This window comes from Dermacentor variabilis, chromosome 6 (genome assembly GCF_050947875.1).
Source record: "Dermacentor variabilis isolate Ectoservices chromosome 6, ASM5094787v1, whole genome shotgun sequence".
Classification (NCBI taxonomy): Eukaryota; Metazoa; Arthropoda; class Arachnida; order Ixodida; family Ixodidae; genus Dermacentor; species Dermacentor variabilis.
In genome coordinates this window covers 26,313,350-26,337,162 of record NC_134573.1, presented here as the reverse complement: position 1 = coordinate 26,337,162, position 23,813 = coordinate 26,313,350, and the positions used below count along the sequence as shown (strand labels likewise).

Genomic DNA, 23,813 nt, shown 5'->3' with positions numbered 1-23,813 from the left:
GAGAATGACAAGTATTTTAATTAATGTCTCGCTACCACCCAGGCTTTCGCCTTCATCCTCTTTAGCGTATGCTAAACTCACTGTCTTAGCCCTAGCGTTCATCGAAATGTGAAAACCGGGCTGACAAAGTGGTAGATATGTATTTTTATCCTTGGGAATTATTACAAACCCAGCAATGGCTATGGGAAAAAAGTGAGTGCGGTAAGCTCTAGGTAAAGCACATAAGTGAGACTCACAATGTCATATCAACGTTGCTTTTTATTTATACAATTAATAAAGCTTTATTGCAACAGTGATTGGCATCCAGCCAGACACATGTACGAAAATATCCATTGCAATTTCGAGCTGTATAAAAATAGGTTAAACGTGGATATTAAAAAATGTAAAGAACTTCTATAAATATTCTTGAAAATTCAACTTGAATAAAGGAAAAGGAATGAGGCAAGGGTGTTAACACTCAGAAAAGGACTCGCAGTCACAGTGTCATAATTTATTCAAAAGATTAAAACTGATTAGTAGGAGGTGATAATATCACAGACTACTGAATGACCAAAAGGCTATGGTATGCATGCCAGCACCTGCTTCTGGAGCTAGGAGATTCAAGATATAAAGCCAGTACTTTCCAGCTATTTTTGAAGATATATACTAAAAGAAAATACACACAAACAGAAACCCGGGATGGAATGTTCATCTTGATAGGCAACTTGCTCAGGCAGCTTCTCACAGCACGAAAGTGCCGAAAACATGATGCCGCTAGGGTCTTCGAGATAAGCATTGTAATTGAGAGATATCTCTGACACTTGAAGAGGTGCGCTAGCAACGAAGCTATACAACTAGCAAAATGTTGCCCTCAGGAGGCTTCTATAACTGCTCTGCAAGGCGAACAAACGCACCAGACGTAGTAGTCAGCACCACTGCTCTAAATTTCGTTACGCAAATGAACAGTTCTGTCTAGTATATACGTACGTGGGCCATGGTCAACCGCACAAAAGTACAAAAAAAACACACACCAATAAAGCTCACCTCATGCTGCTCGCGCACGGTGAATTCCCCTGCACTTGCGTCGAGGCGCGTGCTGGTTTGATATTTTTGGCAACTTGAAGTGAAAGATTGCGTGTCCAAGCTAGTTTTTTCTTTATAATCTGTTTATATATATCAGTAAGTTAATGAGAGAGAGACAAAAGGGGAGGAAAAACAGGGAGGTTAGCCAATGTAAGTACCGGCTGGCTACCCATTTAAATATCAAATATTTATAATTTCGTACTAATCGATATAACTGAACAAGAAAGCGCTTATATATGAGCAAAATAAATGACGTAACCTAAACCAAAAGTTTCGGCTTTTGACGCGCAGTGTCCAGCAGTGCGTGCAGAGGTCGTACAAAATCACCATTGATAACCACGTTACAAGAAATAAATGCGGTCACAACTGAATTTCTGTGATTTAATACTTCAACTAGAATCTCATCAAAAAGAACAAATAGATATTTTGCAATTCAGGAACACATTCTTCCTCTCATAGGATTTCGAATATGCACATGGGAGAAACAAAGTAAATGCCCGGCCACAGTGCTGGAGAAGACAACAGCGCTATTTCTCCTTTCCCAGGATCTCAGTTGTAGGCATTACAGAAACTTTGCTTGTATTACTGCAGTATGGTACGTTCATCTAGTCACAACGGACAATGCACGATCAATGCGCGGAAGCTTTGGATGTGCAAGAGATGGACAAATCACAGACAATCGACGTCATTTCGATTACCCTTGACCGCCATGTGTTAGTGGAACATATTGTTAGGGCGCAACTAAGAGTGGCGCCAGTGAGAAGAAGACGATTTGACGTGTAGAGGTGGAATCGGTATCGAGAGCCATCTTGATTATGCATCGTTGCCTTTCTTGTGAATACTTTAAATGCATCTTTATATGTAACTTCTGCAACGTAACCAATTGGTGACCAATAGAGGTGCGGGCTACCCACGATAAACAACAGCGGAGCTCCGCAGTGGTCGTCACCTCGGACTTAACAACGTGACGGACGAAACAGGACCCGACATGGCTAGGCCCACGTCAACGGCTACAACCTGACGGTTGTGCTGGCTCAGCTGCGGGATCCACGAACATTCTGTGGCACCGACCACCTCCACGTGGAAGATTGGATAGCCACGTATGAGTGTGTAAGTGCTCACAACAAATCGGATCCGATGATTATGTTGGCTAACTTCGTCTTCTGCCTACAAGGCACCGCGACGGTGCGGTATGACAACCACCAGGAAGAGCTTAATGACTGGGACACATGAACAAAGAAGTTGAGGGACTGGTTCGGCCGTGCCGCCGGTTGGAAGAGCACCGCTAAGCAAGAACTAGCGACTCGTGCCCAGACGTTCACAATATCATACATCTCTGTCATCCAGGACGTGCTGGCTCTGTACCATAATGCTGACAGCTATATGGCTGGGTCAGACAAGGATGGGGCGTGTACTAAAGGGCACTGCTGACGACTCTTTCCACATGCTCATGTGCAAAAATTGTGAAGCGGTACATGACATCATAAAGGAGTGTCAACGCTTTGAGAAAGCCAAGAGCCGCCGCATTGCAACGCCGTTCGAACGTCTGCCTAACACAGCTGCGACAGACCAGGAGTGCAGCGACCATCATAATCAGATGACCTCACATGGATAATGCGGCGAGAACTTGAAGCCATGGCTCCTGCAGTCATTTTTCTCGCCGCAGTGAGCCGAACAACTTGCCTACAGCATCATTTGTGCAGGTAATAGTCCGCGAATAACTCGCTAAATGTTGTAGTTCATTGTGTATGTGCTGTTGCCGCTTCACAGCTGTCTCATGCTGTAGGTCAATCGACTGGTCCGTAGTAACATTAACGCTACGGAAATCTAGCCGAGTGGTGAACCGCAGACGATCGACTAATCTGTTTTGCCTGCCGGCGTATCGGTCACGTTGCTCGCCATTGTAAACACCGTACTGTCTCCTCCCCTCTGCGACCGCCATTCACCTGTTATTGCCCCGAACAGAGCGAGCGTCGTTATCAGCCGCCATCAGCTCCACAACAGCCTAACAATGGCGCTCGTGGTCCTTGGAACAGTCACTCGCCGTCATTCCGACGTCACTTGTCCCGTTCGCTACCAGCTCATCGACCATCGTCCCTATCGCCGCAAGCTCGTCGCCCACCGTCCCCAATACAGTCCCTACGCCCGTCTCCGGAAAACTAAGTGATATAGCTCTCGAATGTGACGCTGCATTGACGGCTCGACCACAAAACTCTCTGATCACTTTGCCGAGCAAACTGAACTTAATGGACGTTTTAGTCGATGACGTCACTGTGCCAGCGCTCATGGACGCTGGCGCGCATGTATCCGTGATGAGTGCCCAATTGCGCCGGCGTCTGAACAAAGTTCTCACACCCGATGCATCATGCACCCTCCGCGTCACCGATGAAGGAAAGCCTACCCTGCTTGGTATGTGCACCGCTCGCACTGGCATCGCGGGGCGCCTGAGGAATGTTTTGTTTGCAGTTTTGGAACAATGCCCTTACGACGTTACACGCGGTTTAGACTTGTTATCGTTCTATTCAGCCCTCTTTTACTGCGCGTCTAGTGTCATTCAGCTTTAACTTCCTCACGGCTGCTACAGCTCACCAGCCACACAACCACGGTTATGCTCTCAGGAAGACATCCCCTTGTCGCCTGAAGCCACTACGTACGTCACTCTACTGTCGTCTTCATCTGTTCCTGAATGCGTCTGTGTACCATGTCCTACCAATGACATACTGCTTGAAAGAAATTTGGCCGTTCCCCATACCGTGCTCACTGTTACAGTCAATCAGACTTCGCTCCCTCTCCTTAATTTTAAGCGCTCGACTCAAATTCTTTTCAGAAGCACGTCTTTGGCCGACATCTCGCCTGTAAACGATTGTCAGATATCGGCTCTCGACACCGACATTCCAACCTCTTCTACAGGAACCTCCCATTCACCGACTCACACAGACGAACTTAGCAAGATGATTGCACCTGATCTTCCCGTGCAAGCTGCTGATCTCCACCGTCTCTTGGAAACTACCTACGATATTTTTTACCTTGACGGCCGCCCTTTAGCCCATACACCGGAACCCATCGTATTTACATCGGAGATGCCAATCCGCTACGCCGCCGGTCGTACCGTGTTTCACATGCTGAACGACAAGTCATACAACGGGAAGTCAATAAGATGTTTACTAAAGGCGTTATCGAGCCATGTTACAGTCCCTGGGCGTCCCCTGTTGTACTTGTCAAGAAGAAGGACGGTTGTTGGCGCTTTTGTGAGCTTTACAGGCACCTCAACAGACTCACACGCAAGGATGTCTACCCCTTATAGCGTAATGATAACGTCTTCGACTGCTTGCACGGAGCCAAGTCCTTTTCATCGATAGACCTCCCATCAGGCTATCGGCAAATCTCGGTAGATGATATGGACCATGAGAAAAATGCCATCGTAAGACCTTACGGTCTCTACCAGTTCAATGTCATGCCATTCGGCCTTTGTAATGCCCTGGCAACCTTCGAAAGAACGATGGACTCCTTAATTTGTGTCTATAAATGGTCCACGTTTCTGTGTTATCTAGACGACCCGTCACAGCTTTTTCACCAACTTTAACGAGTGATCTAACGCGTTTATCGGCTATTTTTGGTTTTCCGACGCGCCGGCCTGCAATTGAACTCGTACAAGAGCCACTTTGGACATCAAATTACCGTTATTGGCCATCTCGTCAGTGCCGCTGGCGTTCAACCTCGCCCTGACAGGATTCGCGCTGTCCAGAACTTTCGTGTTCCGTCTTCCGCCGCAGACGTAAGAAGCTTTGCTGGGCGATGCTCGTATTTACGTTGTTTTATCAAGAATTTCGCCGAAACCGTTCGCCCACTGACTGACTTAACAAGGTCGTTGCTATCACATGGGGCCTTGCTCAAACCAAAGTGTTCTCCGCCCTCGTGCGCTTGCTCACGGCTCCCAATCGCTGGCTCATTATGATCCATCTGCTGTGACTGAAATTCACACAGATGCCAGTGGTCAAGAAATTGGGGCTGTAGTTATTCAATGGCAGCATAACGCAGAGCGTGTAATTGCATGTGCCAGTCACCTCCTGCCACCCTCGGAGAGGAATTTTCGAATTACCGAACGGGAGTGCCTGGCGTTAGCTTGAGGAGTTGCCATGTTCTGCCTCCACTTGTACGGCCACAGATTTTCCTTGGTTACTAATCACCACGCCTTGTGCTGGCTTTCCTCACTTAAAGAACCCACTTAATGATTGGGTAGGTGGGCACTGTGGCTCTGAGAATATTCATCTGCTGCTTTATACAAGTCAGGCCGTTTGCAAAAGGACGCCGACTGCCTCTCCCGTCATCGTGTCGATCGCCCTGAAAATGTTGCGCATGACACAGACTCTTGCGTCCTGACCATTTCTGATCTGCACGACATCCGCACTGAACAACGGCGTGATGACTGCTTACGTGTTCTCATCGATCTTCTTAGTTCTGTAGATTCGGAGCGCACACGGCGCAAGTTCATGCTCGGCTACGACGTTCTCTAGCGTCGTAGCTTACGCCCTGAAGGACCAGAAATTTTACTCGTTGTACCACGCCATCTCGGGACATCAGTTCTTGAGCAGTTGCACAACGCCTTACTGCAGGTCACCTAGGCGTTTAGCGTACATACGACCGCGTACGGCACCGCTTCTACTGGGCAGGCCTGTACCGCTCTGTGCAGAGCTACGTTGTAGCCTGTGCGGTTTGTCATTGTCGGAAAAAGCCTGCTGTGATTCCTGCTCGACGACTTCACCCATCGATGTGTCCTCAAAACCATTCTTTCGCTTCGGTCTCGATGTTCTGGGCCCTTTTCCAACATCGAAATCTGGCAATAAGTGGGTCGTTGTCCCGACTGATTTCTCGACCTGGTACGTGATCACGCGAGCTTTGTGCACAAGCTGTGCAACTGAGGTGGCAGATTTCCTTTTACATGACGTCATTCTTCATCGCGGCGCACCCCGACAGCTCCTGACTGATCGCAGCCGTACCTTCTTGTCCCAAGTAGTTGAAGACCTACTTCGCTCCTGTTCTGCCGAGCACAAGCTTTCCACCGCCTACCACCCGCAGACACACGGACTGACTGAGAGTCTTAATCGCAGTTTGACAGAAATGTTGTCTATGTACGTTTCCGACGATCACAGTGATTGGGACCGCACGTTATCTTTCGTGGCCTTCACTTATACGTACCGCCACGAGACCACTGGTTTTTCACCTTTTTACCTTCTGCTCGGCGCCACCCTTCTTTGCCCTTTGACACACTAATTCCTTCGTCGACGAACACTACGACTGAATACGCTCAAGACGTCTTCGCCCGGGCTCGCTCGGTACGCCAGATTGCCAGATCCCGCTCGTTGAGTCTCTGGCCGTAAAGAAGATCCAGTACCACAGCTGACACCGAGACGTTCAATTTTCTCATGGCTCAATTTTCCTCCTATGGATACCATGTCGCCGCGTCGGTTTGTGTGAAAAGCTGCTGCCGCGCTACGCAAGGCTCTACAAGATATTGCGTCAGCTTGGCGACGTGAACTGCGAGATTGCTCCGCTGGACTCGCGTGTCCCCATGGACGTTGTGCATGTGTCCCGGTTGAAGCCCTATTTTGCTGCGAGTTCGCCTCCCTTACAAGCGCCGAGACGGCACCTTTAAAGGCGGGGGCTATATTACGGTGCAGTCAAGAGTGGAGCCAGTCAGAAGAAGACGATTGACGCGTAGAGGTGGAATCGGTTTCGACAGAGACAATTAGCACGCATTGTTGTCTCACTTGTAAATATTGTAAATACATCTTGATATGTGATCTCAGCAACGTAACGATATTATAGATGTGAACTAGATATCAATAAATGTCTGAGGTATTTGGTCTTTTGTGGTACGTCCAATGGATATTTGTGGTTTGCTGGGGAGCGGTGGAGCCAAGCCAGTGTTTACTAGCCACACAGAGTTTTCAAAATTAGCTCTATGGCTACGTTTACATGAATCTAACGCAAGCGGTCCGTGTCAAATTGGACTTAACGAACCCGACGTGACCACGTTTAAATGAACTCGCTTCTTACGGGTCTGGATAAGAGCGGCACGCAGCGTCGCGCCGACAGGTTATACATAAATTGTGCTGTAGTGGAAGGAGTGCTCGTCAGCTGGAGCTGTACGACGCCATCTTGCCATAGCCACAGCATAGGCTGTGTGGTTGGCGTTCTGTTCTAGTTCACTGTAGTGACACGATGACTTGCGGAGATTCGAAGAAAACAACATCGCGAATCGGTCGCATAGAACGAATAATGTATCGTTGTGCGTCGGATACACGAACATAGCAAGGAAAAGATCAGAAGTCCCCTCTAAGTACCAACAGTTGTTCAAAAGAACGCACGCTATGTTCACACACAGCTGCTCGATAGGTGCTTATTTACCTTCTTTTTTTCAGCACTAACGTTATTTTTTCTTCAAGAAATTTACGAAAAATTTGAGGTGCGAAGCGAAATGGAAGCTAGCACTTCGACGTGAAGGATGGGAGCCAGGAGACGAACACCAAAGCTCCGTCCATTTCACTCCGGAATGCTTCAATCGAACAGGGTGAACAGTTTGGCTTGCTGACTGTGTTTCCTTCGTTGCCTAAGCATGTGCAGCAGCTTATGAGTGTCGTTGCTTAGTAATAAGTATACCAGCACGGATATTACACGCGTGCTGAAAGTGATGCAACTCCAAACGGACTTGAAGGATGCTCTACCTGATCAATTTTGTTGCCTGCTCAACGCCTTGTTTGTTGCTCTCAGATATGAATTTGTGCTTTCATGGTGGTAACTTTTTACGTCCCAAAGCTCTGTGATACCTATATCATTAGCCTTTTTTAGCGCGCATCCAAATCTTCCTCCGCGAGGGTTTTTATTTTCTGCCTCCATCGGAATACAGGCGCAAAGTGCACCTGCCTTCTGCTTAGCGAGCCAACTAGTAAAATAAAGAAAGAAAGCAAGAAGGGCTGCCTGTCCGGAAATACTAAAATAGGAATTGCCATTCTTCTGTAACTCAATTCGCATGTCTAAAGACGTGTCCATGTTAAAGGTAACGCCTGAATGCAAAGTATGTGTTGATTTTCCTCTTTCGCAGGAGTACTGTTGTTTAGATTTGCAGCAGATAATTCGAGGTTGCTTGCTCTGGCTCCTTTCGACACACCTGTGCAGTGCACTGACATTGATTCCGCAGCCCCTTGCTGCTTCAACGTCAGAAAAGTGAAAGCCGCAAGACTCTCTTTTGCGCTTGCACCGTGGTCTTTTTTGTTCATGGTCCATGTCTAAAGTATTTAGTAACAACTTCTTCCCCTCTACATGAGTGTATTTGGCATGCACAAGTACCTTAAAGCGGTTGTATACATTTTTTAATGGCGAAAAGAAACCGACCTCCACCAGCACCCTGGTATCTGGCGATCACTGCATGCATTTAGGTTGCGAATGCTGCCACAGAAGTGGAATAGGTTGTCATGGCATGACCTACTAAAAAGCACTTTAAGGAGTTGCTTCATGCATCGCAAGAAAAAATTCCCTCTCCAGTCTACCCTGTGAAAGTGGATGTACAACGAAGCTGTTGCCGACATTAGACATGAACCACCACCATAAGCAACTTACGTCACGCGCGCACGCGCGTGTGTGCCAGTGCAGCATACATGCTCGTTCTCTTAGGTCCTCCGCCATACCCAATTGCTTTATTGAAGTAACTGAAATTCTTAAAATAAATTACGGCGGAAAATCGTAAAGTAGAACTTACACGCAAGCTGCACACATGATAGCTCCGGAGTGTAATTCGAATAGACAAGAAAGCATAATTATGTTATGCGAAAACTCCAAGACAAATTCCTTTTGTAGCTGCTGTTCGAGGTCTGTCTGAGTGGCTGCGGCCGCTAGGTGGCGGTGATGTTTTTGGGCCAGAATGCAAAGAATGCAAAAAAAAACGGAAAAAAATTAGCATGAAGATTTACAAGAATATGAAGAAAATTACGGGGATGATTAGAAATAATGTGAAGGCGAAAGGCTAGTTGAGCTTCTGTTGACCTGCTGTAGAACTTTCTCCTGAACTTTCTGCTGATATATTGTGGATACACGGCAGCGGCCTCTCCCTCCACCAATTCTACATTCCTAGAACTTTCTAAGAATGTGAAAGTGAAAGCCTTGTTGGACCTTCTGCTAATCTTGGGTAGAACTTTATGCTGAACTTTCTGCTGATGTGCTGTTGATATTCGGCAACAGCCTCTCTCTCGACCAATTCTGTATTCCCAGAACTTTCTAAAAATGTGAACGCTAAAGCCTTGTTCGACCGTCTGTTATTCTGCTGTGGAACTTCCTGCTGATCTGCTGTCGATATACAGCAGCGGCCTATCTCTCCTCCAATTCTGCATTCACAGAACTTTCTAAGAATGTGAAAGCAAAAGCCTAGTGGGACGTTCTGTTAATCTGGTGTAGAACATTTTGCTCATTTCCTGTTGATATACAACAGCGTCCTCTCTACCCACCAATTCTGCATCCCCAGAACTTTCTAAGAATGTGAAAGCCAGAGCTTAGTGGTGTTAACCTGATGTAGAATTTTCTGCTGATCTGCTGTCGACATAAAGCAGCGGCCTCTCTCTCCATAAATTCTGCATTCGCAGAACTTTCTAAGATTGTGAAAGCGAAAGCGTAGTGGGGCCTTCTGTTAATCTGCTGTAGAACATTTTGGTCATTTGCTGTTGATATACAACAGCGTCCTCTCTATCCACGAATTCTGCATCCCCAAAACTTTCTAAGAATGTGAAAGCGAGAACCTAGTACGCCCTCCTGTTAATATGGTGTAGAACTTTCTGCTGATCTGCTGTCGACATACAACAGCGGCCTATCTCTCCACCAATTCTGCATTCACAGAACTTTCTAAGAATGTGAAAGCGAAAGCCTAGTGGGACCTTCTGTTAATCTGGTGTAGAGCTCTCTGCTGATCTGCTGTTGATTTACGACAGCGGCTTCTCGCTCCACCAATTCTGCATTTCCAGAACATTCTAAGGATGTGAAAGCGAAAGCCAAATTGTACCTTTTGTTAATCTGCTGTACAACTTGTTGCTGAACTTTCCGCTTATCTGCTGTTTATATACGGCAGCGGCCTCTCTCTCCATAAATTCTGCATTCGCAGAACTTTCTAAAAATGTGAAAGCGAAAGCCTAGTGGGACCTTCTGTTAATCTGGTGTAGAACATTTTGCTAATTTGCTGTTGATATACAACAGCGTCCTCAGTATCCACCAATTCTGCATCCCCAGAACTTTCTAAGAATGTGAAAGCGAGAGCCTAATGGGGCCTTCTGTTAGCCTGGTGTAGAATTTTCTGTTGAACTTTCTGCTGATCTGCTGTTAATAGACGGGTGCGGCCTCTCTTCCCACCAATCTGCGTTCCCAGAACTTTCTAAGAATGTGAAAGCGAAAGTCTAGATGACCTTCTGTTAATCTGGTGTAGAACTTTCTGTGGAACTTTATGCTGATTTGCTGTTGAAATACGGCAGCGGCCTCTCTCTCCACCAATTGTGCATTCCCAGAACGCCTGCGTCGCATTAAGGTCGCATGTTGCTCTCGTCAGGCCGCTTCCGCAGCTTCATCCATAGCCACTTCCTCCTGACGGTGGTTACGACGAGCCGCATTTAGAGCTGATCTAGGCCCTTCCGCCGTGGTGTCCTTTCTCGGTATTCCCCGCCTGCGACTAGAGCCTGGTGTGTCGTCACCCATAGCGATGTGGAATTTAGCTTTTGAGCCCATGTAGCGGCCTATGCAAAACGCGGGAGCGCGCTGCGAGCGTGCTGCCGCTGTTTCCAGAACGTTCTACGGGCGCCGCCACTGGCATTTGCTTCCTACTCCGCCGCTTTTTCTCAGACGCCTTCTCCGGCACTGCTGTTTCCCTTTGCCGATGCGCTACATTTTTTCTGTAGCTCACAACGCGGCTTTGAAACATAGAGATCTAAGGCTATCACATTAAAAAAAATTAGAAGCGAAAATTTGTACGATATCACAAAGTGCCTTGCTATTTTAGGCTGGAGCTGGTTGCCTAAGGACAAAAAACATACCGGAGAAAATATTCGCGACTAGATGAGCCATGTGCATGCTGTAGAAAAATCCGGACACCACTCTGCGCATCCTAATAGAATGCGAAGATGAGATCCGTAAGTAACGTCCGCCTTCCAGAAGCGCTTTCTTTTAAGTGGACGGAAGCATCAGCCGGTCAGCAGTCGAGATAAGCAAGAGACGTTTGGAGTATTGGTGAAAAAAAAAGCAGGGAAGAGATTGACATGAACGGATCCGTGACAGGCATAGATAGCAGTACCGAGTAGAAAAAAGAAGTTTTGAGAAAGAAAGAAAAAATGTAGTGCCCTTCTACTCTGTGAAGAAGGATAACCAGCGAAACTGTATTGGAATACCTGTTACGCCGCTCATCTCTCGAACATGCAGAATGGGCCGTGTAGGGCTGTATGATTGTTTTGTATATACTTTCGCAGTGCCACAAGTAGCCCATGTGTTTCATGAATAGGGAGGCGTCCACTCTCCAGCGCGTCCGGGAAGCAACCGTTCCTGTTTTTGAGGGGTCGGAAGGCTCGCGTGGTGTCAGATGACGAGCCGCGGCGCGCGCCGTGGGGGGGGGGCGGAGAACGGATTCGGAGAACGTGCTTTTACGCGCACTCGGTTGGGATTCCGTAGATGGTCATAATAGGTCCACGCAGACAAGCCTCGAGTGGGATGGCTGTACGCGTTGTTGTGGCGCCTGCTCCCGTGTCACCTGCTGGTTAGAGACGCCGCCGAGGTTTAGAAGGGCCTAGCAATGTTGACCACGTGTTGCGAGTACGGAGCGAGGGTCCACTCCCCTACGCATTCGGGCGGCAACCACGTGCCCGCGAGGTGTCGAGTGACAACTTGCAGTGCGCGCCGTAGCGAGTCGCGGTGCGCATGCGGAGATCGCGTTCGGAGAACTGTCGTCTTAAGAACGGTCATTATTTTTCCACGCGGAAAAACCTTGAAGGGGTACTGCGGTACGCAGTGTTGGGACACCAGCGCGCGAGCCCCCTGCTGGCTAGAAGCACCGCTGACGTTCGAGATGGCCTCAATAAATCGTGCGGGCCTGGCGTGTTTGCTGAGGTCGTCACTGACCACGTGGAAATAGGAGACGGAAACGAAGTTGTGGAAAGAAGAGGAAAACAGGGTTGTTTTCCAATGCTTTTACTTTTGAGAGTAAGGCCACGCCTTTGGGTTGTGGCTTAAGCAGATTTTCAACTCTCATTGGCAACTGCTTCTGTGGGATGGGCTAATGGTCCTACCACCCTTTTTCTTTGTCTCTTTCACCTACAACAATCGAGACGAGGTGCTTGTTCCTCAGTCTAGGCTGTAATCACTAAACCTGACAGACCAGTAAGACTCCGTACGATGCAACGCTAGTCTGAGCCATACCCACTTAGTGGTAGAACAGTGATACTCGGTTGGTCGTATGTCGTGACAGTTGTCCTAGGCTCTAACTTAAGAAAAAGTAGAAGGGTAAGGCGCTGTTTACTTGTGTGTTTTGCATCAGTGTTCTTTTGCATTTGATTGTGTAAATATTTTCGTTTCTATATATCTTCAAGTTTTGTTACCTCCAACCTGCCTCTTGCTTCATCAACGCCGATAATCACCTTGAAGAGACTTTGGTCGACTTCAAGCAGAAAAGAACAAACTTAACAGGCGCAGTCGACAAGGATCGGCGAGCTCTATAACATCGAATGCTGGACCAGTGGTGAGAGGATCAAGCCATTCAACGACGACCTCCTGCACCTTCGAGAAGATCCCGCAGTAGCCAAGCCCGGCACCGTGGAGGAGATCCGCAAACGACAGAGCATTCAGCAACGCGTGAGCAGGATTTCTTGCGTCTTTCTCAAGTTGGCGCGGCAGTTTATGTGTAGAGCACATGGTGAGGACACGCGGGGCGCAGAGACAATGGAGTCTAATGGAGTTGAGGGTGCGACTGTGGCGGAAATGGATCAGAATCAAGAGTTATCAAATGACGATATTCTAAATTCCGATAAGTCAAATGAAGTGAGAGCACCCAGTCAGCGCCAGGAATTGTCGCAGCAGGCATCTCAGCCTTTGCAAATTCCGAATGATACAAGAACGCCCGAACTTGAAATTCGAAGGCTCAATGCTCAGGCTACTTGTATACAACTTGAGATTGAGTACGAAAGGTTGTTGCAGACAAGGACGAATGCTGAACGTCTCAATGGCACGTTGTCCAACACTGGGTCGGAGCGGGGCGATCGGAGGCGAATGAGCTTCGACTACATCGAGCAATGCGCAAAAGTGTTGAAAGGGTTCCGCCTGCCGTGTGACGCGGATGTACCCTTATGATTTGAGGAAGTAGAAAAACTTTTTACTACTCACAGGGTACCGTACGAGTGTCGCGTGCATTTAGTCATGCCATCGCTAATTGAACGCGCTCACTATCTACTGCGTAACCTCAACCAGGAAGAGAGAACAGATTACGAGTCAGTTCAAGAGGCAATGTTGATGGAACTGAAGCTTTCTCCGGCGGAGCATCTGCAGATGTTTGAGGGAGCAGTGAAGCGGAAGGAGGAGGCGTGGTCATAGTTCACATCGCGAGTGAAAACATATTTCTCCTTAAACCTTCAAGTAAGAGGGGCCGACACTGTACAAGTTATGGCAGAACTCATGACTACGGATCGTATAAAAGCGGGTCTTAGTATAGAGGGTCTTGAGTACCTGAGGCTACGAGAAGGCGAGGGATGGCTTAAGCCACCTGAGATCGCTAAAGTACCACAAACTTTGGAAGATGCGAAAGGCAAAGGGTACACCTCAAAGTCATCAGCGGCAGAGATGGGGCAAAAGCCGAAGCAAGTAGCGAAAAGCGCCCTCAAGTGCCACGTATGTCACAGCTCAGGCCATTTCGCTAAGGATTGCCCGAAGTCAAGTGACAAGGTAAACCAGTCAAAGAAGGCTATCGAGCCAAGACATAGGGCACAAAGGGTGGCGATGGCCCACGAAACGGGAAATGAGATACCTGATGGAGTCCTTACTGCAAAGGTAAAAGCCCTGAAACACAAATGTGAAGGCATGACTAACCTGCAGTTGATCCCTATCTTATATGGACACGCATCCACAGATGCGATTCTAGATACGGGGAGTGGAATAACTGTCATACGTGAGAGTCTGCTTCCGCAAAATATCGTGGAGCCGTCAGGCACGATAATATTGGTGTCTGCATTTAGTAAAACTATCGAGGCAAAGCTAGCAAAGTTGCCGGTAAAGTTAAATATTCCGCAAATGGCGGCGGAACCTCAGAACGTTGACCTACTCTGCGCGTTGGCTAATGAGCTCGTCGAGGGCACAGATTGTTGTCCAAGGAAGATTCGGAACATTTGTTGAAGGCCAGCAGCTCTCTGGCATCCATTGTGGCGCCGGCCCAGTCTGCCCAGAGCATAGAGCGATCAAATGAAAAAGCCGAGGTAGTGGCCTGCAACGTCACTTTGGAGGAGGAAGGTGTTTCTGGGGAAGATGAGCTAATTGATGAAGAGAGGGATGAGTCATTAAGCCAGAGAGAAGAGTTCCACAGAGTGCAGCTAGCTGACGCTACCTTAAAGAAAGGTTGGGAAGATGCTCGGAGTGGGAAATCCGGCATGTTCGTCTCTGATGGACTCTTATACCACTAGGACTCAATAGTAGGCCCCCGAGTGAGACAACTAGTTGTTCCCAAAGACAAGCGCAGTGAGGTGATGCTTTTAGCTCACGAGTGACTATGCTTGACATGAAAACTGTTTACAGCGCAAACACATGCAACCACAAAGTATAAGGGACAGGACACAAGCGCTGTCCCTTATAGCGCTTGTGTCCTGTCCCTTATACTTTGTGGTTGCATGTGTTTGCGCTGTAAACAGTTTTCATGTCAAGTATGCACCAACTCGCCCAGAAAGAAGTTTTAATGAAGTACCTTTCTTGTTCAGTGGGCCCTTCCTTCTGTGTTCTTCCCTCTTCGTCAGCGCTTGTGTCCTGTCCCTTATACTTTGTGGTTGCATGTGTTTGCGCTGTAAACAGTTTTCATGTCAAGTATGCACCAACTCGCCCAGAAAGAAGTTTTAATGAGTGACTATGCGGAGGGCACCTAGGGCGAATTAAAACTAAAGCGCGCATTAGGTATAATTTTTTTGGCCTGGCATAGAGAAGGAAGTATTAGAGCATTGTCGTTCATGCCATGATTGTCAAATTCGCTCTCACACATGTCGCACGGACAGAGCACCTACAACACCTCTCACTAGGCCAGAGCACCCTTTTCAAATTGTCAACGTAGACATGATTGGACCCTTAGACACACCGTCATCAAGAGGCCATAGGTACGCGCTATGCTTGGTGGACATTGGCACAAGGTAACCAGAGGTTGTTCCACTGCGCTCTTTTACAGCTAAGGCAACTTGCGGTGCGTTGATTGATATTTTCAATCGTACTGGTGTTCCGGAAATGATCTGTTCCGACCAGGGCACTAATTTCAAATCACAGCTCACACAGTCAAAGCATGAGAAATTAGGTTGCGCACCAAGATTCTCAATCCCAGAACACCCAGAGAAAATTGCTGCACTTAAGAATCTGGTGCCACCACGCACTGAAAAGGAGCTACGCAGCCTGCTAGGACTGTGCGGCTACTATCGCGAGTACGTCAGAGAATATGCAGAAGCGGCGAACCCGCTCACGCGGTAAACAAAGAAAGCGGTACCCAATAGCATACCCTGGCCAGAGGAAGCTCAGACGGCAATTGAGGCACTGAAACAGTTCCTGTGCGAGGCCGTGGCGCTCAGCAATCCGGAGCCGTCTGAGCCATACTGGCTTTTCACAGACGCATCAGCTACGGCGGCGGGCGCTTGTTTGGCGCAAATGACAGCCGAGAGAAAGGAGAGGCCTAGTGCGTTGTCAAGCCACCGCTTCACGCCGACCCAGATGCAATGGTCGACAATTGAGAGGGAAGCGTTTGTTATTATATGGGCCTTAATGAAGTTTGACTACTGGCTTTTTGGTGCCATAATAAACGTTGTTTCCGACCACGATACGTTGTCGTACCTTATAACTTCGACTCCAAACAGGGCAAAATTGACAAGGTGGGCGGTGGCCTTACAGCGATATCGCGTGTCACTGCTACATCGGAAGGTGTATGGTAACGCAGATGCGTTGTCCAGGATACACAACAGCTCATCGAAGCCATCGTAATACTATAGCACCATGCCAACTGCATGGGCGTGAATGTTCCTGCTCACTTGGCGCTGTATATTGCGGACTTTGTGAGCGCCGATTCAAGGCACAGAGACACTACAGTGCTCTTATAGCTTCGAACTGCAATTGTGTGCTGAATTATTTGATGACATGTATTATGTATTTCTTTTACCTCTCTTCTTGCTTTGTGATCTGAAGGTTTGTTTGTTGTTGTGATCTAACTAGGCCAGGGTGTTGTTAGAAAGTGGATTACGTAATCGCGGCAGTGATTTATCGTATCACTGAGCGAAAATCTGCCCAGCCGAGTCTTTAGGGGGAACGTGTTAGGCCGCTCATCTCTCGAACATGCAGAAGAGGGCGTGTAGGGCTGCATGATTGTTGTGTATATACTTTCGCAGTGCCACGAGTAGCCCATGTGTTTCATGAATAGGGAGGCGTCCACTCCCCAGCGCGTCCGGGCAGCAAACGTTTTTCTTTTTGAGGGGTCGGAAGGCTCGCGTGGTGTCGGATGACGAGCCGCGGCGCGCGCCGGGGGGCGGTGCGGATGCGGAGAACGTGCTCTTACGCGCACTGGGTTGGCATACCGTAGATGGTCATAATAGGTCCACGCAGACAAGCCTCGAGTGGGACGGCTGTGCGCGTTGTTGTGGTGCCTGCTCCCGAGTCACCTGCTTAGAGACGCCGCCGAGGTTTAGAAGGGCCTAGCAATGTTGATCACGTGTTGCGTGAACGGAGCGGGGGTCCACTCCCCTACGCATTCGGGCGGCAACCACGTGCCCGCGAGGTGTCGAGTGACAACTTGCAGCGCGCGCCGTAGATAAAGACGCGGTGCGCATGCGGAGATCGCGTTCGGGGAACGTCGTCTTAAGAACACCGAGTCCAGATGCCGCCAACGGTCATTATTTTTCCACGCAGAAAAACCTTGAGAGGGGACTGCGGTACGCGGTGTTTGGACAGCAGAACCCGAGCCCCCTGCTGGCTAGAAGCGCCGCTGAGGTTCGATATGGCCTCAATAGATCGTGCGTGCCTGGCGTGTTTGCTGAGGCCGTCACTGACCACGTGGAAATAGGAGAGGGAAACGAAGTTGTGGAAAGAAGGAAAACAGGGTTGTTTTCCAATGCATTTGCTTTTGAGAGTAGGGCCACGCCTTTTGGTTGTGGCTTAAGCAGACTTTCAACTCTCATTGGCAACTGCTTCTGCGGGATGGGCTAATGGTCGTACCGCCCTTTTTCTTTGTCTCTTTCACCTATAACAATCGAGAGGAGGTGCTTGTTCCTCAGTCTAGGCTGTAGTCACTAAACCTGATAGGCCAGTAAGACTCCGTACGATGCAACGCTAGTCTGAGCCGTACCACTTAGTGGTAGAACAGTGAGGCTCGGTTGGTCGTATGTAGGGACAGTTGTCCTAGGCTCCAAGTTAAGAAAAAGTAGAAGAGTAAGGCGCTGTTTACTTGTGTGTTTTGCATCAGTGTTCTTGTGCATTTGAATGTGTAATTTTTTCTGGATATACGACAATTTCTAGTATACGACAACGTCGCCCATGAGGTCATACTAAACTCACTTGAGGCTGTTGGAGTTGGTGGCCGGATGTATCAATGAATTTGGGACTATTTGACTGAAAGGCGTTTTTTCTTACAGACCGAAGACGGCCCAACTTCAGACCTTTACATCTGCCGTGGTGTGCCGCAGGGTGGAGTGTTGAGCGCTATTTTGTTCAACCTCGCCCTGGTAGGACTAGCGCAGACAGTGCCTACCGCAGACAGTACATGTCTCAATATACGCCGACAACATTTGCATCTGGGCCTCTGCGGTGACTCGCCCTCAGCTAAGAGCCAGGCTTCAGCGGGCGGCAACCATGACGGCTTCTTATCTCCGAGAACAAGGCCTCAGTGTGCCTACTGAAAAGTGCGCTAAACTTGATTTTACGCGGAAACAAATGTCATCGTATCCTGTTACCATCAATGGTCAAGCTGTATTCTATTGTTAAGACGCATCGGTTTCTGGGCGTCATCATTGACCGCAACCTTTCGTGGAGCCCTCACTGCGTCTACCTGAAGAAGAAGCTAGTCGCCATTGCTCAGGTCTTCAAATTTCTATGCGGAAAAAACTGGGGTACACCAGTCCATTCTATGTTGCAGCTGTACAGGGTTTTGTTTCTCGGACTCCAGCGTTACAGCCTACCAGTGTTGTCAAATGCATGCAAGACGAACTTTCGCGCCTTGGAGAGCATACAAGGTCAAGCTCTACGCACGTGTTTAGGGCTGCCTCGGTGCATCTCAACAGCAGCAACAATCGCCATCGCGGCAGACCATACAATCCAGACACATGTGGCTGTCGACTCTCTCAGAGCGCACATTCGCCATCTGTCAAGGATCCCCGACCATCATTTGGCCTCCCTACCAGCCGAGACACCTCAAGCGACCTTTTCACGAGTGATTAGCGCTCATCAAGAGTACATACCGGCATCTTTTACACCGGCGGCGAAGCCTTCCTCTCCCCTGTGGTGCCTGCGACAGCCTCAAGTGAATCTTGCTATTCCTGGAATTACAAAAAAGTCCAATAATCCATCGCCGGCTCTGAAGCAACTTACGCTCCTATTACTGCACCAGACGTATCATGACCACATACATATATATACCGATGATTCGACCTCACCTACCAGCTCAACTGCCGCATTCGTCGTTCCAGCCAAGAACGTTACAGTTAAATTCAAATTGTCGCACACGACTACATCTACACCGGCAGAACTTACAGCTCTCCATGCCTCTATGATGTACATCACCGAAGAGCCAACAGAGAAATGGGTCGTATTTTGTGACACTAAGGCAGCCCTTCACAGCATCAAGTCCGCATTACGTCACAGAACTTACGAGCAAATGACATCTGAAATCAGGGAACTGCACCACCATGCTCTGGAAAGAGGACACCACATTATATTTCAGTCGATTCCTGCTCACTGTGGCATCGTCGGCAACAACCTAGCTGACAAGGCTGCCCGGTGTGCCCACGAAGATACGAAGACGCGTCCAACACCTTTGGCGAGGTCGGACGCTGCCAGAGAACTTCGCCTACTTGCGCGCAAGAAGTCCCAAGATCTCTGGATTTCAAGGGGCCTCAATTGCAGATTACGTAAACTGGAAGCCACGCTACGGCTACAACTGCCATCTAGCCTTTCCCGCGGTGAAGCAACCTTGTTGTGTCGCTTGTGGCTGGGAGTGGCGTTCACGAACGCATACTCCTACCGTATGGGAATGGCCAAGAGCCCGATGTGCGACTCCTGTGGGTGCGAGGAGACCATCGAGCACCTATTGTGTACCTGCTCTCGCTACGATGTCCAACGCCTCTCTCTGCGGGCAACTTTACGCAGACTGGACTCGAGACCGTTCACCGAGTCAAGGATACTCGGACCGTGGCCACACCCGTCACTGGCTCGAAAAGCGATTCGTGCACTAGTGCGGTACTTGAAGTGCACGGGCTTAACAGACCGTTTATAGTGTCATTTGTATGGTGTCCCTCCCACACGTACTCAGTACTTACTCTCTCCCTTTCTTTCTCTTTCTATTCCCATTCCCCCAACCCCAGTGCAGGGTAGCAAACCGGATGCTGTTCTGGTTGACCTCCCTGCCTTTCCTACCCTTGTTTTCTCTCTCTCTCTCTCTTTGCTGCAATATATCTTCAAGTTTTGTTACCTCCAACCTGCCTCCTGCTTCATCAACGCCTATAATCGCCTTGAAGATACTTTGGTCGACTTCAAGGCGAAAAGAACAAACATAACTATGCCTATATTGACCGCTATATTGATATATATGGTTATTGCTATAGTGATTAAATAAAGACACATACACACAACTTCTTGGTTGTTATAGTATTTATTTTGTCTCATTGGTAACCATAGTCACCATAGCTTTGTGGTCGCTGTGGTACAGTGCGATCGGTTGTGTTGCTATGCTATACATGTTCTTGCCAAAGGTTAAATCTATACACTACCGGTGACGCGCGTTCGGCACATTGACGTCCCTGTAGCACTCAATAAAAAGTTTTAGTTACACGTACGCAGAGATTTCAAGCACGCAAACGTGAAAGCTCTACCTGCCATACGCGCTTTGCACTTTCAACGCTTTTAGCTACACGTGCGCGACGCACGCTAAAAGCTAAAGTCACTTAATAATTTTAAAGTAGAGAAAGGCTTTGATCCAGCCGACGACGCCAGCGATAGGCTGATCGGTGACATGTGACCTTGCTCCGCCCCTTTGCCGCCATGAAAGTTCCTGCGTGCCGGGCGAAGTACGCGCGTTTCGCCTGTGGTGCTGCGCACACTGCTGCGATAATTTCGTTCTGGGAGGGCCTTGTTGCTGTGCGGTTGGGTGCCGACGGAGGATGGCAAGAAGTTATTTTGCATCCCGCGCGGCAACCAGAACCTAACCACGAGAAAAGTATGCTTGCACAGAATTGGACGGACGGACTGAACCGTCGATAACTGCACGACAATGCGAAGAAAGTAACGTAGAGCAATACGAAGGTGCGAGAGAAAGTGTACACGTGTGTGTGTAGAGCTGCGATAGTATTTCGTTCGCGCGCATGAATGTTGACGGCCGAAGTTGGTGTAGATTATTGATTTTAGTGCATTATGAGCCCGTTGACTTAGCAAATGCAGTATATCATGACCTAGCATGCAAGTAAATAGTGGGGCAGAAGTGCACTAACTCGCTGACAAATATCCGCATTGCGTTACGTGCGATAAAAATCACAAATTTCAGCAGCGAATTATGCTTCTACACTTTCCTGTCTTTATGCGCGCGTTGTTAATTGAGCTTGACAATATGTCCAAGAAGTCATTTCCAACACTGAATATCCTAATCGTATTTTGTGCATTGCATATGGGAATAAATATATTCCTAAGTGCCTGCATTACCCTGCTTTTAAACAGAAATACTGTATAGACACTGCTACTGGACATCATATAATAAGGTATAATACAATATATCAAAGTACATTACATACACCTGCGAGCTCGTTCCTTCCAAGTTTCCCTTACACTCGAAGGTGTTTCAGTAATCGGCGACGCCATTATACTGATGGAAAACACATAACTGCAAATTTACATAAGAAAAACGCCAGAAGCGGCACATGGATCGGCAGCAAAACACCGTGCAGTAATAGCTAGGTAAATCCGCGGGCGTTTCCTATAAGGGCCCTCTAATTCTTACGGGTCTTTAGCGGTGCACAGAGGCGAAGAGGCATAATCACAACAATGCACGTCATGATTCAAGTTTACCTGGCAACGTGGCACGGTTCACGAGTACAGTCAACCGCATTCACAGACGCGCACCCACTACGCTCGATGTTGGTGTGCCGCGAGATTAGATCGCGCTGGCAGCCCGAACACGATAGAAGAGACTCGCTGAGACGATCCATACCGCCGCTTCAGAATGTCACGACAGTTGCACTGGCTCGTAGCGCTGAACTACAAAGCACAACAGTCGTCGTGTAATCGCTACACGACAGACACACTTAGCGGCAAGAAGACTGTTGATGCACTCGTTTCCACACACACACAGGATGTTGTTTAGTTGCCGTGAGGGTCGCACGTTTCAGCTACGTTATGTCGAAAGTTTTTCGGTCCAAGCAACTGTTAGCCTTCTTTTTACGCGAGTTATTCGTTCAAAGTAACCGCTATGTGTACGCAGCAAACTTACAAGTAAAGGAATTCACAGAGCAAACGAGATTAAGCGCAAGCAATCACCAAGGCTCGCGCGGTGATTGAGCGCGAACGAACGAAAGGTAAACATCCGGAATCGAGGCGATCAAGCCCTCATTCGCTCTCTTGAGTGTTTTTCTTTCAGCGCTCATATTAAATTAAAGGACTAGATTTAGCAGTCCCGGCCCTTCTTTCGTTGTTCACCACAGTCAGGCACCAGTAGCGTTTTATTTCCGCGCGTGTGCAGATATTTTTTCACTTCACGAATGCCGTGGCGCCGCGGTTTAGCGTGGGCGCAGTGTGCTACAGGAACTTCATAGGTGGCGCGCGCGGTAGATGTCTCTACGTTATTATAGACGGGCTTTACTATGGATGGATGGATGGATGCTATGAGCGTCCCCTTTGGAACGGGGCGGTGGGTTGCGCCACCAAGCTCTTGCTATTATACTGCTTAATGTCCTATCTAGGTTAAACAATAAAAAGGAGAAAAAAGCAACACTATGAGCTACCCCACCCAAATTTTCCGATCCCCTATGTAGAACTGTGCTTTTGTACGTCTCCGTTTTTTGTCGTTTCCCTACTTTTCTTCCACCAATCCTCCAATCGCCTCTTACTAATGCCTATTGAGGACATGTTTACTTTTCCACTGCTCTTGCTGAACCCAAGGGCTTCAACGAGGCCAGTGGTGCCTAAATCGACCGCTGGGTAGACTTCTTCACATTCTAATAAAACATGCTCCATAGTTTCCCTTGCTTTACCGCAGCAAGCACATGCTTCTTCTTCCTTCTTATATCTTGCTTTATAGGTGCGTGTTCTAAGGCATCCCGATCTCGCTTAGAAAAGTAATCAACTTTCCTTTGAGTTAGCTTTAATTGTTTCTTTCCTGATTACTTTTTTTCCTCTTAATTAGTTAGTTGCTCATGGCAGGTTTCTTTTCCATTGCCGCCACCCATCAGATTATTTCAGCCACTCTGACTTTCCGCTTGGCCTTCTTTGTTGCTGTGTTGCCCGCCCTACAGGTCGCATATTTCCTGGTAACCTTCCTAGTTCTTTCCTCCTCTGTGAATCAATGTTTTCCTGTACAGATACCTGAACACTCTCCCAGCCAATTTACTTTCATCCATATTCCTCAGCCGTTCTTCATACTCAATTTTACTGCGAGCTTCCCTCACTTCAAAACTAGTCCAGCCCATATCACCCTGCACAGCTTCATTTGTAGTCTTCCCGTGAGCGCCCAATGCGAGGCGAACCACTGGCCTTTGGTTCCCGTCGAGTCCTGATTCTACCCCTGATTTAAAGCAAACAACCGCATTTCCAAAAGTAATTCCTGGAACCATTACACCTTTCCACGTACCTCGGAGGACCTCGTACCTATTGTATCCCCATAGCGCTCTGTGCTTCATTATGGCTGCCGTTTCTCTTCCCCTTCACTGCTATTGTTTTTTTCTGTGTTTCCATATATCTATTGTCTTCGTTCATCCATATACCAAGATATTTATATTCTGTTACCCGAGGTATTTCCTGGACCTGTATCTCCACCGTATGTACACTGTTTTCATTGAATACCATAACACCTGATTTTCTAGCACTAAATTTCAAACCTAAATTGTTGCCTTCCTGCTCACAGGTATTAGCTAGACGTTGCAAATCACTTTCCTTGTTACCTAGCGATACAATCTCGTCCGCATAAAATAAACCTGGCAGCTGCTGCTCTATTTTTGTACCCGCCTGTTTGTATGAGAGATTTAACGCGATATTACTTCCTTCTTGCGCCCTCTCCATCCTCACCATGTACATCATAAACAGCAGCAGGGATAAAGGGCACC

The 23,813-nt window shown here is 48.1% G+C and overlaps 1 protein-coding gene across 1 annotated transcript in view; it reads right to left on the bottom strand.

The window, feature by feature from the left end:
• Nucleotides 1-23,813, bottom strand: part of LOC142584695 (decapping and exoribonuclease protein-like) — a 380,948-nt gene that overhangs the window by 111,293 nt on the left and 245,842 nt on the right. The window lies entirely within an intron of this gene.